The following is a 15,348-nucleotide window of genomic DNA, read 5'->3' on the forward strand; positions in this document are numbered from 1 at the left end:
TTGTTGCAGGTTAATTTTTACCCCTGCGTTCTCACTTTCTCCCAGTTGTTTTGTTTTTATTTTCTTCATTCTTCCCCCTTTCATCTTTTTCTGCTCCTGCTCTGGATCAAAGCCCATTGAGGAAAAATAAGTTCTGGTGCCCAAAGATAAGAATCAGTGGGCCCCACCTGCAAATAGTGGCTCAAATTAAGCACTGGTAACACCACCACACCAAGTAAATGCTGCAGTGTGCGGCATCACTATATCTGGGCACAGCAAATAACAGGCCTTTGGAAATGCTGGCCTTTTACTTGGGGGAGTCATTCACATGTTTTGCTCACTAGTCACGCTGTGGAAGTATATGTACATGCACATTGAAATAAAGTGTGTTGGAGTGCCAGGCTGCACTACAAATCATTTTAATAATAGATATCAATGAAACTGACCATGAAAAAAACAGAAATCAAAACTTGCCACTATGAGGAAAAACTGCACAAATAAACTGCAAGTGAACTGCATTGACGAAAAAGCAGTGAACTAGCGACTGCCTTCGCCAACAGTACTGAAAAACGTGAGGCGCAGCAGAAATGTAACAATGCCAAAATGAAAATCAATCCTTGTGCGGCTCAAATCCCTCACTCCTGTCTGGAAAAGACCATCAATACTAACTCGAGCCACAATTTATTTTAAACATGTCAATTCTGTCTGCGTTGATGCTATCCAAGCATAAATAGTTTTCGCCTGAGTCTTCTAAAAACATACACATGTAGCAGTCCAGACATTACATGCATGGGGCGCTGTTTTGAACTTTGCAAACTTTTGTCATTCTTTTTCTCCTACTGGACATCAAGCTCTCCAGGGAGCTGTAAAGAGAAATTAAAGGTAGAAGAAGAGAAATACATTTTTCCCTTGAGTTTGTGAAACGCAGTGGATGCATGATCTGCATTTTCCATTAGGAGATTTTTTGCTTACTCTGAAGAATAAGCAGGGTTGGAAGTTTTCATTGCCATTTATAAAACAGATCTTGAGATTTAAAAAAAACTCACTTTTATAAAGCAGATAGTCAAATCTGTTTTAGATTTTACATCACATCTCTTGAGTATATTGAATTCTTACTGATGTCCCGATAATTAATCACGATAATCACAAACGTTTTGCCTCCTAGCTGTTTATCTTATTTCCCATATGCTTTTATACTTACATATGAGAAACAATCCAGACAAATATAAACACCTGTGGACCTCTTGGTCTTCGCAAAAATGAATCAAATTGATTTTGCATTCTGTAAAGTATACTTGTTAGTTTATAGCGAATCAAGTTTTGCATGAAGTATAATGAACACATACGTTTAAAATATAAAGGGAAATGTTTATACGGAAAATGACGAATAACACACTTAGCTTAAGAAAATGTATTGTTGCATGTGTAGCATATGTTGCATATGGAAATATAGGCCACAAGCTGCAGTTGCGAGAACCCTCCTTCACCCAACCCATCTTCCGCCGACTCAGTGGTAAAAACATAAGTATATAAATCCACATGGAGTGGGCAATTAAAAATGCCTTGGTATTGTGTGATTTTTAAGGATTTTCAATAAAAAAAAATGTAAAATAAATTAAATTAAAGTTATCTATCTATCTATATACGGTCCCTGGGTGGTTATAGTTAAGACTGTGTTTCCATAGGATGCCTTTTTAGGGTCGAGCCTGCGTTGCATGCGCTCGCGCATGCGTATCGCAGCAAGACACTTTTGTTATTAGAAAAGGGCTCGGAGCACTGTCGACGTCACGTCAGTGTGTTTCATTGGTTCGTGGGCTTGCCTAGTAAAATGTGCTTGCTTTCATTAGTGGAAGGCATGCACACGTCATGCCTTTTCCGGTGGTTAGCCCTCCTCGAACGCAGCGACCAAGTAGAGAAAACATGCGAGGCTCGCTGTTTTCTGTCAGATCGTGGACTACTTTTTCTCTATTTTCCTAGCGCGATTTCGCTTGGCGCTTTACACAGTTAATTTCACTTTTTGGGTTACGTACATAAAAGCACTTTTGCCGATAGATGAAAAGTCGGGTTAGGAGTTTACAACGCGATCAGCTCTAACATGAGCAAACGCGAGACCCGTTGCATTGCAAATGCTTGTTTGTTTTGCTAATAACTTTGGGCCGGTTTGATGAATCTTCATAAACCTTTCCAAACGTGCTACTTTTTGACTAGTTTGTGCATGGAAAGCTTTGTGGTGATCTGTCAAGTGGGGTCAAGAAAAATGAGGGAGGGGGGAAAAATCTCCTTGCATCTTCCATAGACATTTTGACCAGCGCTACCAGAAAAACTGCTGAACAGAATTACAATAAATTTGAGAGGGAGCTAGATCTTGGCCCGCAGACTGTGCTTTTTGTGATTTGGTATAAACCCATTCAGTAGTTTTTAACAAATTAAGGTAAAAACTAATTGTAATTCTGGATGGTTGGGTCCGAGGGGCTTTTGCAAGAATCCCTCAAAACCAATTTAAAAACATGGAGCATTATGATCAGCTCCTTTGGCCAATTTTTCCTTGGGTCAATTCACTGCCCCAGGAGCCAGACTCCCAAAGGAATGAGTGAGAAAAATGTGGGTGGCAGCCATTAGAGGACTCAGGGACTGAGGGCCAGATGTAGGTACAAACCATTTTGCGACTTGCAAATTGCGAGTCCTTCGACTTGCAATTTGCAACTCACAAACTGGTATGCAGAAAGGTGTCTCAGACACCTTCTGTGACTCGCTATGGGGTTGCAAAGACCCACCTCATAAATATTTATGAGGTGGGTCGCAGTTTGCGACCCCATAGTGAGTCTAGGCACTCCCAGGGATGGTGGCCTGCTGGAGACAGCAGACCACCATGTCTGTGACTGCTTTTGAATAAAGCAGTTTTTTTTTTCTTTTTGCAGCCCGTTTTACTTAAAAGAAAACGAGCTGCAAATAGAAAAAATACCGAAACCTTTTTGTTTCGTTTTTTTTTCAGAGCAGGCAGTGGTAATATTTTTGTTTACATTCACAAAGGGGAAGGGGTCCTATGGGGACCCCTTCCCATTTGCAAATGAGTTACCATCCACTTCAAGTGGATGGTAACTGCGAGTTGATTTGCGACCGCTTTACATACATACTCTACATAGCGATGCGGTCGCAAATTGGAAGGGCACACCCCTTCCTATTTGCGAGTCGGAAACACATTTTGCGAGTCGGTACCGACTCGCAAAATGTGTTTCTGCATCACGTGAGGCCTTTTGCGCCTCGCAAACGGCGTTTTTCGCCGTTTGCAAGGTGCAAAAGGCTACCTACATCAGGCCCTTAGACCCTAATTTTGACTTCGGGGGTCTTTTTGAAAGACCGCTGAAGCCGCTGCAACCAACAGACAGCCATATTAGGAATCTTTGGAGGACTCCAGCCCATTTATGGGTGGAAGTTCGACTCCGAAGAGGTGGTTGCATCACCAGCACCGACACGCCAGCAAGACTCCGACTGCCTTATTACGAGCAGTAATACGGCTTGGCGGAGTCTTGCTGGCGTGGTGGTGCTGGCAATGCAAAGACCGCCAGGAGCCATCCCCTCCCGGATAACATCCTCGATGAATGAACATAAGTGATCGTCCAAAGGGGGGGCTGTTGGGTGCATGTGTTTAGTGTGTGCATGTACGTGTGCGAATGGGGGTGTATGAGTGTGTGTTTGTGAGCTACTGAATGTGGTGTCTGTGTGCAAGTGTGTGGATGAGGGGGGTGCGTACGTGTGAGTGCGGGTGTGTACCGGGTTGTGTATGGTTGGGGGTGTCTGTGTGTGCATGTGCGTGTCTGCACGTGTGAGTCAAAGTATCTGGAGGAGGTGGTGAAAGCGTGTGTGCATGTGATTGAATGTGAATGTTTGTGTGCATGTATGTGCGTGTGAATGGGGTGTGTGTCTGCATGTATGCAAGTGAGTGGTGGTGTCTGTGTGAATGTATATGTATGCCGAGGGGTGTGTATGTGAATGCATGCATGGGTGAAGGGGTGGGGAGTGTTTGTAAGTGTGTGGATGGGTGTCTGCATGTGTGTGGACATGTGGGGGTGTTTGTGCTGGTGACAGGAATGGGGATTCCTGTCACCAGGTGCGTTTTTGCCAGGGTTTTCGAGGTGGGGTGACTGCCATGGGAGGCCTGGCGGTCTGCAGCCTAGCCTTGTAATCCGGTTGGCAGGCTGAGGCGTGCTGGCGGGTTGGAGGTGCTCACCGCCGGCCGCAGAGTTGTGACCGCACCATCGGGCCAGGTGGCGTTGTGAAGGTTTGGCATCTGCCAAACCCCACAACTTGTGATGTGGTGGTCTTCACTGCTGGGTCCAGGGTGGTAAGACCGCCACAGCGAGGCTGGTGGTCATCAGACCAACAGCCTCATAATGAGGGCCTTAGTCCCCTATCATGGCATTTAAAAAAAAAAGTAACATAAGGGGGAAAGGAAGTGGGAACCTACCCCACTAGGCCCTGGGCCCCATGGGAACAAAATAAAAAAAATCAGCGACTCCTGCAGAATTGTGCAAAAAAATCCAAGAAATGGTTGTATGACTGACCCACGCATGGTAGAACCACACGTGGCTGAAGAGCACAGTCGGAACCACAAACAACCACATCTTTACCATGCATGCCTTTACAACAAACTTTGTTGTAAAAGCATGGCTAGTAAAGGTATGTGTGGTAAGCACATGCATGATTCAGCCATACAACCCTCCCTCTTCACTTAAAAAAATAACCAGACCCTCCCACCGACCCTGAGGCCTAAAACTACCTTCATCCCTAAAAGCTCCCCCCCCCAAAACCCAAAGCCTAAGCCCCTGCCGGTCCTAAGCACTAAAATCCTGCCTCTGCATAAAAAATGTACCCTGACCCCACCTTAATCCCAGGGCCTTGTTAAAAAAAAAAAACAACGCGAGCAAACCCAACCTTCCTTAGGAATAAAACCTTCCCCCACACTTAAAACAAAATAATCCTGCCATATGCCCTAAAACATTCCACACTCTAAACAATTTCACCTCCCCCACACCTGACCCCAGACCCCAAAACGTCTTTCACCATAAAAACTAAAATCCCCCAACCCATTCACCCACCCCGAGGCCTAAAACTGCCCATGAAAACTGCCCCTACCCCCGCCTTTAGCCCTCCAAACCCACTCTGCCCTAAAAACTACGCCGGCCTTCCCCCACCTTGAGCCCTAACAACAAAACAAACCGACCCCCCAAAACAGGCTCCCCCCAGCCCTCTGACCCCACCCTGTCCTTAAACCCACCTCCCCACCCCAGTCCCACTTAAACGGGCACCACGTTCCTCTCACCGCTGTGTGCCTGAACCACGCATATACATGGTGCATTAACCATGCATTTGCGTGGTTCAGGCACATGCGTGGTTCACGACAAATGCTTGCGTGGTTACAGTCTGCGTGGTTACGATCTGCGGGGCTCCTGCCACGTAGTAAAGGCCGTTTCCCAAAAGAAATTGGTGGCTGACATTTTCTTTATCAAATATACAGGGAGGGGAGCGCGAGTAGGCCCTCCTCCTCGAGCCCAATTTGGGCCCCATAGATCCTATCCCCTGGGTCCAGGTATATTATTTAAGAGGAGGAGAGAATGCGGCCCCCCTCCCCAAGTCGTGTTAGGCCTAGGGGACCCTACACCTGGGGCAGAAATCATGAAAAGGGGAGGGGTCTCTGTGTCCCCTTTCCACAAGGCTTGAGAGGCAAGGAGACCCATCCCCTGGAGCTGATTGCTGGAAGAAAGGGAAGGGACTGCGCAGTCCCCCCTCCCTGAACCATTGGAGCACCAGGGACCCCATTCCCTAGGGAGAAAATAAAGTTTAAAGGGGAAGGGGGTGACTCATTTACTGTGTCCTGGAGAGCCAGTGTGATCAAGGAAACCTGCCAGGTTGGAGCATTTTTAAATCATCCACCAGATGGGAGCAAACATGGAAGTCTGAAAAGCAGACATGTGTTCTGTTTCCCTGCCTGCACTGTTATAGGTTGGGAAACAGAACATATATTGCTCCTGCCCAGATGGAGAAAACAGAAAACTTTTTCTCCCCTTCGCAGGTGCAATGCTGGCTCCCACACCACGGGGAAGCTGACTGGGGTCATGGGGACTCTGAGACTCTTCCCTCAGCTGCTAAGGTGTGGTTGGTGGGTGCCCTTGGTGGACACCGGAGCATCCACCTTTAATTGATGCACGCCCTGGAGTTTGGGGTTCCTCAGGACCAAAACAGGCCCTACCCCCTTTTTTATTCCCCAGGGCCAAGAAGGCTCAATGAGAGGGCCGCGCATCCCCTGTCCCCTTTATAATAACATGCAGCTGCAGGGGCGGAGTCCCCAAGGTCTATTAAGGCTTGGGAAAGGGGCTGTATACCCTCTTCCCTCAATATAAATGTTTTGGCCCAAGGGGATGTGGACCCCAGGGTCTGATGCTGTGCATGCCTAAGACTGTGTGTGGCGTGGGGTTGTCAGCCTGCACGGGGTTTAGAGAACAGGGTCTGGCAGGCCACGCCGAGTGGCCAACCCCCTGCTGCACATTGCCAAAGCCCATGCACAGCAATGGGTTGGCTCCCTGAAGGGAGTTGAATGCAGGGCCTGACTGCAAGACAGCCCCAGAGGCCACCCCCTGCTGTCCTCAGTGAAGTCATCACTGATGTCATCAGAAATGTCATCGGAGATGTCATCAGTGAAGTCATAGAACATGTCTTGGGTGATGTAATATGTGAGGTCATAAGCAGTGCATCATGGGGGCGCAAATTATAGTTAGCTCTGCTAACTATATCTGGTGAATTTCTGTGTTCAAAACGTTAAAGCTGTCACTGACATATTTGCTCAACTATAATGTCACTTAAACAGTTGCTTTTTTAGTGATTTTCTAAGTTTTTTTTAATAAAACAAAAAACATATTTTCTTACCACACCTAACTAAAATGTTACTTTAGCCTTTTAATTCAGTGAATTTCTAAGTTTTTGTTTTAAACAAAAACCTAAAAATATTTATTTTAACCTTTTTTCAGTATATATATATTTTTTTTTTTCCACAAAAAAAACAAAGGTTACAGGAATGTTATGATTAGGTTCACAGTTTACACACACAAAACCATACAAATTCAGCAGTTATAGGTAGGGTTATCTCAAGTAACTATAACTCGTGCCCTAAGGTAACCATAATATGTGCCCCACCATGCACAGTTTTCTCCTCAATAATTTTACTGCAAATGTCACAGTTATATTATCAATGAAATCATAGAAGATGTCATGACTGATGTAATATGAGGGGCAAGTTGCAGTGCATGGTGAGGGCGCAAGTTATAGTTACCTTAGGGCACGAGTTATAATGGCAAGATAACTCTAACTAAAACTTGTGACCTTCTATGGTTTTGTGTGAGTAAATTGTAAATGTAACTATATTTCAGGGAATTTCTAAACATTTTTAAATTCTGTTTCCCAAATAAGATGTCCCTGTAACCGTTTATGTTTTCAGGGAATTTCTAAGGTTTTTTTAACGCAGTAGAGGATTCAGCCAACTCCCTGCATGCAGCCTACCCCCTTCCGTGCATGCCCTTTGGACATGTGCATCAGGCGGGGTTGGCAGTAGGGCCTGACTGCTGCCCACGCCCTGCAGTCAACCCCCTGCATGCAGCCAACCCCACAAAATGGGGAGTCAGACATGCAGCCACCTCCACATGCTGATTAATGGCCCCAGGTACCCCATCTCCCAGGGTCTATCCTTATTCTGAAAATGAGGGGAACCATGCAACCCCCCTTCCATGGCCAATATCAGCCCCTGGTACCCCATCCCTACTTGACAATTGGGGAGGGGAGCCATGTGGCCACCTTCTCCAGGCCTGGCCAATTATAAATGAGGAGGTGGGACCCTGGGACCTCCTTTCCAATGCCCACCCACATGTTGAATTGTGCAGGGGCTGCAGTACCCCTCCTTGGACCAATACTGGCTCTGGGAACCCCATCGCCTGGGGCTTGGCCAATTATAAATGGGGAGGTGGGGCCATGCAGCCCCGCCTAGGCCAATTTCAGCCCCAGGGACCCCATCCCCTGTGACCTGGCAGTAAAGGGTAAGTGCCCTGGGAGCCCACCCAAGGCATCCATTTCAACTCTGTGAGCCTCAGTGCCCTCGTGGTCCTAGTCAGCTCCCCGCCTCTAGCAGGAGCTGGCATTGCTCCTGCCCACAGACAAATGCTAAAAATGCTGCTCCCAGCTGGTGGGAGCAATTTTTTCATATGTTTCCCTGCCCGCTGTGACAGATGAAAAGTCATCTCCCAGCAGGCAGGCGCATTTTTAATTCTCCTGCCCAATGGGAGCGGACTTACTGTTTGCTCTTGCTTTCTCTGGAGCTTTCAATTGCTCCCGCCAAGCAAGAGCAAACAGAGGATGCACTGCCCACACCAGTATAAACCAGGAAAACTGTAATGTCCTGGGGTTAGGCACCCCAGGGCATAGCTGAGCCAGCCATGGCGGATGGGCTCCCCATGGCCATTATTGGCTCACTTTTTCAGTGAACAGTCTGGTGTCCCTGGAGCTGAAAATGGCCTGGGAAGGGGGACTGCGTGCCCCTTCCCAATTCTGTGATTCAGCCAGGCCCCAGAGGATGGGGAACCTGGAGGCCTAAATCAGCCCGGGAGGGGGTGCGCAGTCCTCTCCCCATTTTCACTTTCAACTGGACCCCGAAGCCCCAGGGCTATAATCAGCCTGATGTACAGATATAAACAGATATATATATATATATATAGGTATATACCTATTTATATACCTATATATATATATATATATATATATATGTATATATATATATACATATATATGTAGTCACTGAAAAAACAAAAGGTTCGAGGGATATTATAGTTAGGGTCACATTTTACAGGCACAAAACCATAGAAATTCAGCAGTTAAAGCTATACTTATGTTAGGAAACTATGACTCATGGCCTAAAGTTACTTAATAGCACGAGTTTCTTCAGATAAGTAAAAGTATAACTGTAACTGTCAATTTTCTATGGTTTTGTGTGTGTAAATCGTGACCCTAACTATAACGACCAAGTAACCTTTGTTTTTCTCAGTAAACTTCTATGTATTTTTTTATTGTAACGTATATAAGTGCCATACATTAATACAGCCACTGCCACGCACAGCCTGCCGGGGGTTGCTATGTGAATAGGTGTATGCTTTTTTTTTCTTTTTGCCTACTGGTATGCAGATCCTTCACAATTTTACATTGGGTGTTGGGCCAAACACCTCAGTAGATCTGTGAATCTGTCAAAAAAGACCACTCCACGTTTCCTATGCGATCAGGATACCTCTTTCCTGACCCCCTTGTGTGATTTGTTTTATTTATATTTTCCACTCAGGGTCCAACTGAGAAACAAAACAAATGACTGCAACTTTCCTTCCAGGTTGCAGCTTGCCAATTAGGGCCTTGCTTTTGGGTTTGGATCCACGGGTAACCACTGGTACCAACGGTTTTGCCCGGATCCATGAAGGATTCACATCTCTAGATATCAATATTGTTTTTCCTTTAATTACTTCAAAGCTACTAAAAAGCTTTACATCAAATTACAGAAAATACTCCTTCAGTACCAAGATATAGAATTCTGCCACATTTGGTTTAATCCCATTCATCGGTTCGGGCTGTAGCTATGTCTAAAGATTGCATATTCCCAATTGACATTGCATGAGAAAAAAAAAGGTTTTGGGATCCTTCTTTTTCTTGGCCCCTGCTTAACGAATCAACCCAAAAGTTTCCACACAACTCCTAAAGTGAGTGGCAAACTAGTTTGTAAACTATTGAGAAGATTCATCAAACGGAGCCAAAGTTATTAGCAAAACAATGGGAAAAGTTGGTTTAAATTATAATCCATCTTGTAGGTAGGACTACAAACATGGGAGCTATCAGAAGTGACATAAGAGCAATCCAGAGACATGCTCTGGATAAAGACAGCCATGGCAGGTAGCCTTTTGTCCATGCAGCCCTCACAGAGTAGTAATTCACAGGTATATACAGGAATAATGCAGATAATGCAAATGATTTTTAGAAACCCCCACAAAAGAGGCAGAGGATAGACTCAGCGGATTCACTGCATACAGACATATTTATCAATGACTCGAAGAATCACAGCACTCAGGAACGACAGAGGAGCAGCCTATAGGCCTGTCCTATCTAAAAGAAGTCATAACAGATGATCTATATTGTCCACCAAGGGGTGAGCATTAAGCAGCCCATCCACAGATGTGCGCTGGATGCATGCAACTATGATGAATGATCTAAAGAGTCCATCCAGGAGTGAGAGAGTGGTAACCCAGAAGCATGCATAGGAGAAATTGTAGCCATTGTAAACATTTTTTAGAGACTACTAAGAAGCAAGAGAGGAATCCTACAGACATGTACTGGTTATGAGCATGCCAGAGCCCTGAGGTCAGGACTGGGTGAGCAGCCCACCAAATGAAATTAGGCAATCTGCTAAGGAAGCAGACAAACTGGGCAAGACACAATACAATCAGACTATGGCCCAATGCCCAACAACTGTAAGTCACATTCAGCCCTTTATAACCAGCAATAAGCAGTGCCACAGATTTGCCTTTACTGTCTACATTGACTGCCTTCTTTAAGTAACATAGAATCAACACATGGTTAGTCATCGCAAATGCACTCTAGAGTACATCCTGGAGTAACAAAGGAGAAACCACGGGCAAGCAGTTGATACAGGCAGCCATGGTAAATGCTATATGGCAAATGCTCTTTAGAATTCATCCAGTAAAGACAGAACACAGCTCCCAAGTAGGGACTGGATGAATGCAGATGTGGCAATTGATGGGAGGAGTCCAGTCAAAGGTGACAAAGGAGCACCTCAGAGACACAGAACACAGATGTGACAATGGAGCAAACTAGACTAATGCACTACATGCAGACATCCAGCATAGTTGTGCTTTGGAGTCAAGGAATAGGCGATCCAATCTCATGACAGTGGCATTGTGGGTATTTGGTGCTCCTGAAAGTAATAGACACAGTCGTAGGTTATGGTTGTGGAAGGAATATAATTAGTCGCTTTTATAAGTTACAGCAGAAATGCGACTAAAGACCAAAGATTAAAAACTTTAGTATCAAAACCTGTATGCTCTCAAGAATGTATATAATGTGAAGCCTTTACTAGAAAGGTCAAGAAACGGTTTAATTATATTTAATGTTTAACCTACACAATAGCCTGTAAGCTCTTTGTGCACCTTATGATGGCAAGTGGCAGGGGACTAAGGTTACTCTCCGTCCTTTTTATGAAAGCTGAGTCGTTTCTTATGCCAATGTGTGCAATGGTTACACCCCTATTTAGAAATGAATAAAAACATATCCCCCTGAACATACCAGCAGCAGTCATTAGCTTATAGTTAGTATACTACCATAAAGGGTTCATTCATTGCACTGGTGCATATCAGGGTTAGAGCAATAAAAAAAGTTCAAACCTAAGGGTGCCGTCAAGCCCAAATAATGGCAGCTCACATTAAAGAGATGGTATCCACTGTTCCTAATGAAAAAATCCTTTTCAGTGGGTCTAAACTGACACTCTTGCAAAAAGCGGTAATTGTTGGTCCTCTATGATTCATCTTGCCAACTCTTAAACCTCCAAAAAACAAAACAAGAAAAATATATTATGTAATACTATATGTTAAGAAATTAAGTAATTTGTTTAGAAAATGTTCCTTACCAAGGGTAATATGGTGTACCTAGATGAGAAAATAAATAACATTCACATATGATTTTCTAGAAGGAGGGAATAATAGACTAGTCTCTTGGAAGTGGAATAAGTGACAGGCATTTCTTCTATTTCACATTTCAAATTGTATTCTGGCCAGTGGTGGTTTCAAAACATGTAAAGAGTTTTCTGGAATATCGATCTAGTTTGGCAACAGACATCACATACAAAAATAAGGGCCTATATTAGTTGGGATGGACAATGCCTCTATACTAATGAAAAGATTCTTAACAGGGAAGGTTAAATGCTTACACCAGTTATGAACTGTGTTGGGAAAAGACAAAAGCCCAAAAATGGAGACTGTCAAACAACTGAGGAGCATATGTGCAATATCTGTTGCAAATAGTAAGCAACATGGACACTTGGATTGCTCAGCTATATCCAATGGCTGGCTAGTGTACAGCAGAGCCTGCGGACAGACTGTCACCTCACATCGGCAGTTTTCAGACATTTCGAGCTCTCATCAAATATCCTGCCTAAATTCCTGGGTCCCTCCGCTAACCCAAATCTGTATCTCATTTCTTAATAAGAATGCCAGAGCAAACGTCATAGGATCTTGTTGGAGGGAAAAGTAAACCCCAGTTGATCTATTGCCCAGACTGTGCATCCTAAAACAGCTAATTACAGTAGTAATAACTGGATATTTTATATATATATATATATATATATATATATATATATATATATATATATATATATATATATATATATATGTAATTTGAAGAGCCACATCATCGTAAGTGCAGATAACTCATTTTGTAAGTTGTGAAAGCTGTGAATGCATTTGAATTGACATTATGTGAAAGGAAGTGCAACCATACGACTCCTACAGTCTACTAATATTTTCAGCAAGAAGCTATTAGAAAAACAGGGTTATTCCAGGTTAGTGAAGGGGTGCAAATGAAAGTAATTTGAAGGACCCAAAATTACCATTGCAGATTTAATGATATGCCTGGAACTGAGCCGGAGTGAATTCAGTAACATTGATTTACACTTAACTCCAGAAAAGATTATATTTATTGAATAACAGCTCTGTTGTGTTCATTTGTTTAATTTAATGAAAGGAGAACCACTTATCCACCGACCCCAGAAGAGCCAGTGGAAGTCTTGAAGTCCATATCCCCTCCCTTAGGCTTTATCATAACCATTCATTTACATGTTTTTATTGGTCCCTTCTTTCCTTAAATTAAATATTTAATAATAATTGAAGAGAACATTTTAAGGAAAGACAAGTATATGTAAACTAGAACGTCTCTATGTATAAAAAGGAAGGTAAAATGTTCATTTGATTTACTTGGCTCAATAGACAATGGAGGAGTATTTAATTTCTTTAGGCGCCTTATGGTGTGATTAATTAAAAGCTTGCAGTGGACCTCTACTATATAATATGATTTGTATTGTGGTGTAATTTAACTCAGAAATAGGTGTTAGTAGCTATTAGGGGGAAATACCAACTAGACCATCATCTAATATGCATTCATTCACAGGTGGCAACTTCCAAGGTCTGTGGAGATGCTTTTTTGGGAAGCCAAAACGGGACCTGAGGTGATAGCATTGTAATTGTGAGCTTGAAAAATGTGTCATACTCATCTGCAGAGCATGAACAGCAGACTGAAATGCTAAGCTCTCCTTTCTCTAAATGTCCTAGCTCACTTGAGATTTGCAGTGTAGCATTACATTAACAGATCACTCTGCTCAAAAAAGCATTTTGGATGCTTGGTCAACAACTTGAAAGATTTTGGTCTAGTCTCATTTGTAAATGGGCTGGATAAAAGGCAAGGTCTCTCTACAGATAGTACATAACAGAGCACAAACAACAGAACAAACGTATCACAAGGTCTTCAATACTAGAAACAGAAGACCCTTTTTCTTAAGGACGAGAGCCCGTAGTCCAATGTGAACTTGTTTGGGATTACTGAAGGGGTAGAATGTAACAGTCCTGTGCAGTACATTGCTTGGCTTATAAGAAAGGCCTTTCATTGCTTGGCTTCTATGAAAGAGCTATAATCTCTGTCAGAAAGTTCAATGTGCACACAATATGCTATCTCAACTTGGACTAGAGAAGATAACGCCTCCACCATTCATCATGCACTGTGGCAATTTCCACCTAAGGAAAGCATACTATAATGACCAACTAAACCAATAGCAGTTGAAGACTTGTCGGTTGTTTTCATGCCTGACATTAGCAGGGAAGTAACTGAAAATCAATAAAATAGAAAGACATTAAGACCATTCTAAGATAATCGGGACAAAAGTGTTTCTGCAGCACCCAGCTAAGCTTAAAACCATTTTCGGGGAGAAAAAACAAACACTAATTGCAGCTTCTCCCTCTTCATCTTATACCCAGTGTGCTTTAGCAGCTAGGAACTGGCATGCAGCTTTTCAGGCTATCTTGAACCTTCACCCTATACAAGCGTTCCACTTAATTCTTCTTCTCAACTCTTTATCGGCTTTTGGCTTTATTTGGTATTGGTCCACTTCTCACATTTTAGGTTAGAAAGACAGTGCTGCAAAGATTTAAAGATGGCTACTGTCTGCTATAGTGTTGGAAAAAAGGTAGGGCCTGCTCTATAGGGGTTAGAGGTGTGGGGCCCATGTGATTTCAGTATGGCAGTCAATGGATTTCTTATGGTGAACAAAACAAATGACAGCTTTCTAATATTTAAGATTTGACTGTACTCTCATTCAGTGCAGGTCTACAGGGAAGATGTGACCCTGGCTGTCAATGAAACATTCTCAATTGTACATCTCAAACTAAGGGCCTGATTTAGAGTTTGGCAGATGGGGTTACTCCTTCACAAACATGGCAAATATCCCAGCTGCCTTATTACAATTCCATTATGTCCTATGTGAAATAAAATACAGTGGAGCGGATATCTGTTACGATTATGACGGAATAACCCATCTGGCAAAATCTAAATCAGACCCTAAGGGGCATATTTAAGAGCCCCTGGCGGACCGGAGCGTCACTTTTAGTGACGCTCCAGTGGCGCTATGCCCAGCTCCGTATTTACAAGGTGGCGTTAAGCCACTTTTTGTGGCTTAACGCCAACTTGTAAATACAGCCCTTTCACACGCAGCCCTTTGCGTGGAAGGGGAGTGCAATGGGTGTTGCTTTGGTCATGCCACAGCAACACCTATTGCATTTTGACACTGCCCCAAGTTTACGAGATTTTGTAAACCTGAGGCAGCACCAAAACCTAACGCCACCCCAGGGGTGGTGCTAGAGTGGCACAACGAGGAAAAATGCTTTCATTTCTCCTTGTTTTTTGCTTTTTCTATGCATGCTGCATTTAGCAGCATGCATAGAAACAGCAAAATGCAAGACATGATTGTCTATGTGCAGAATGCTGTCCCTTCCTGCACATAAACAATCATTTCAAAATGATGCTTTGCCACTTCTGTGTGTGCCACATTGCCATTAGTGATTGTTTATGTGCAGGGAGGGACACCTTCCCACACATAAACCATCAAACCCCTCAAGGCAGACATCCTTGCACGATGGTGCACAGATGTCTGCATTGGCGCTAGGCAGCTCAATTAAGCGCCAGCGCAGGGGACAAAACACAGGTGCTCTGTATTTGAATTAATACAGCGTATCCCTG

The sequence above is a fragment of the Pleurodeles waltl genome, chromosome 5, assembly GCF_031143425.1.
Source record: "Pleurodeles waltl isolate 20211129_DDA chromosome 5, aPleWal1.hap1.20221129, whole genome shotgun sequence".
Taxonomy (NCBI): Eukaryota; Metazoa; Chordata; class Amphibia; order Caudata; family Salamandridae; genus Pleurodeles; species Pleurodeles waltl.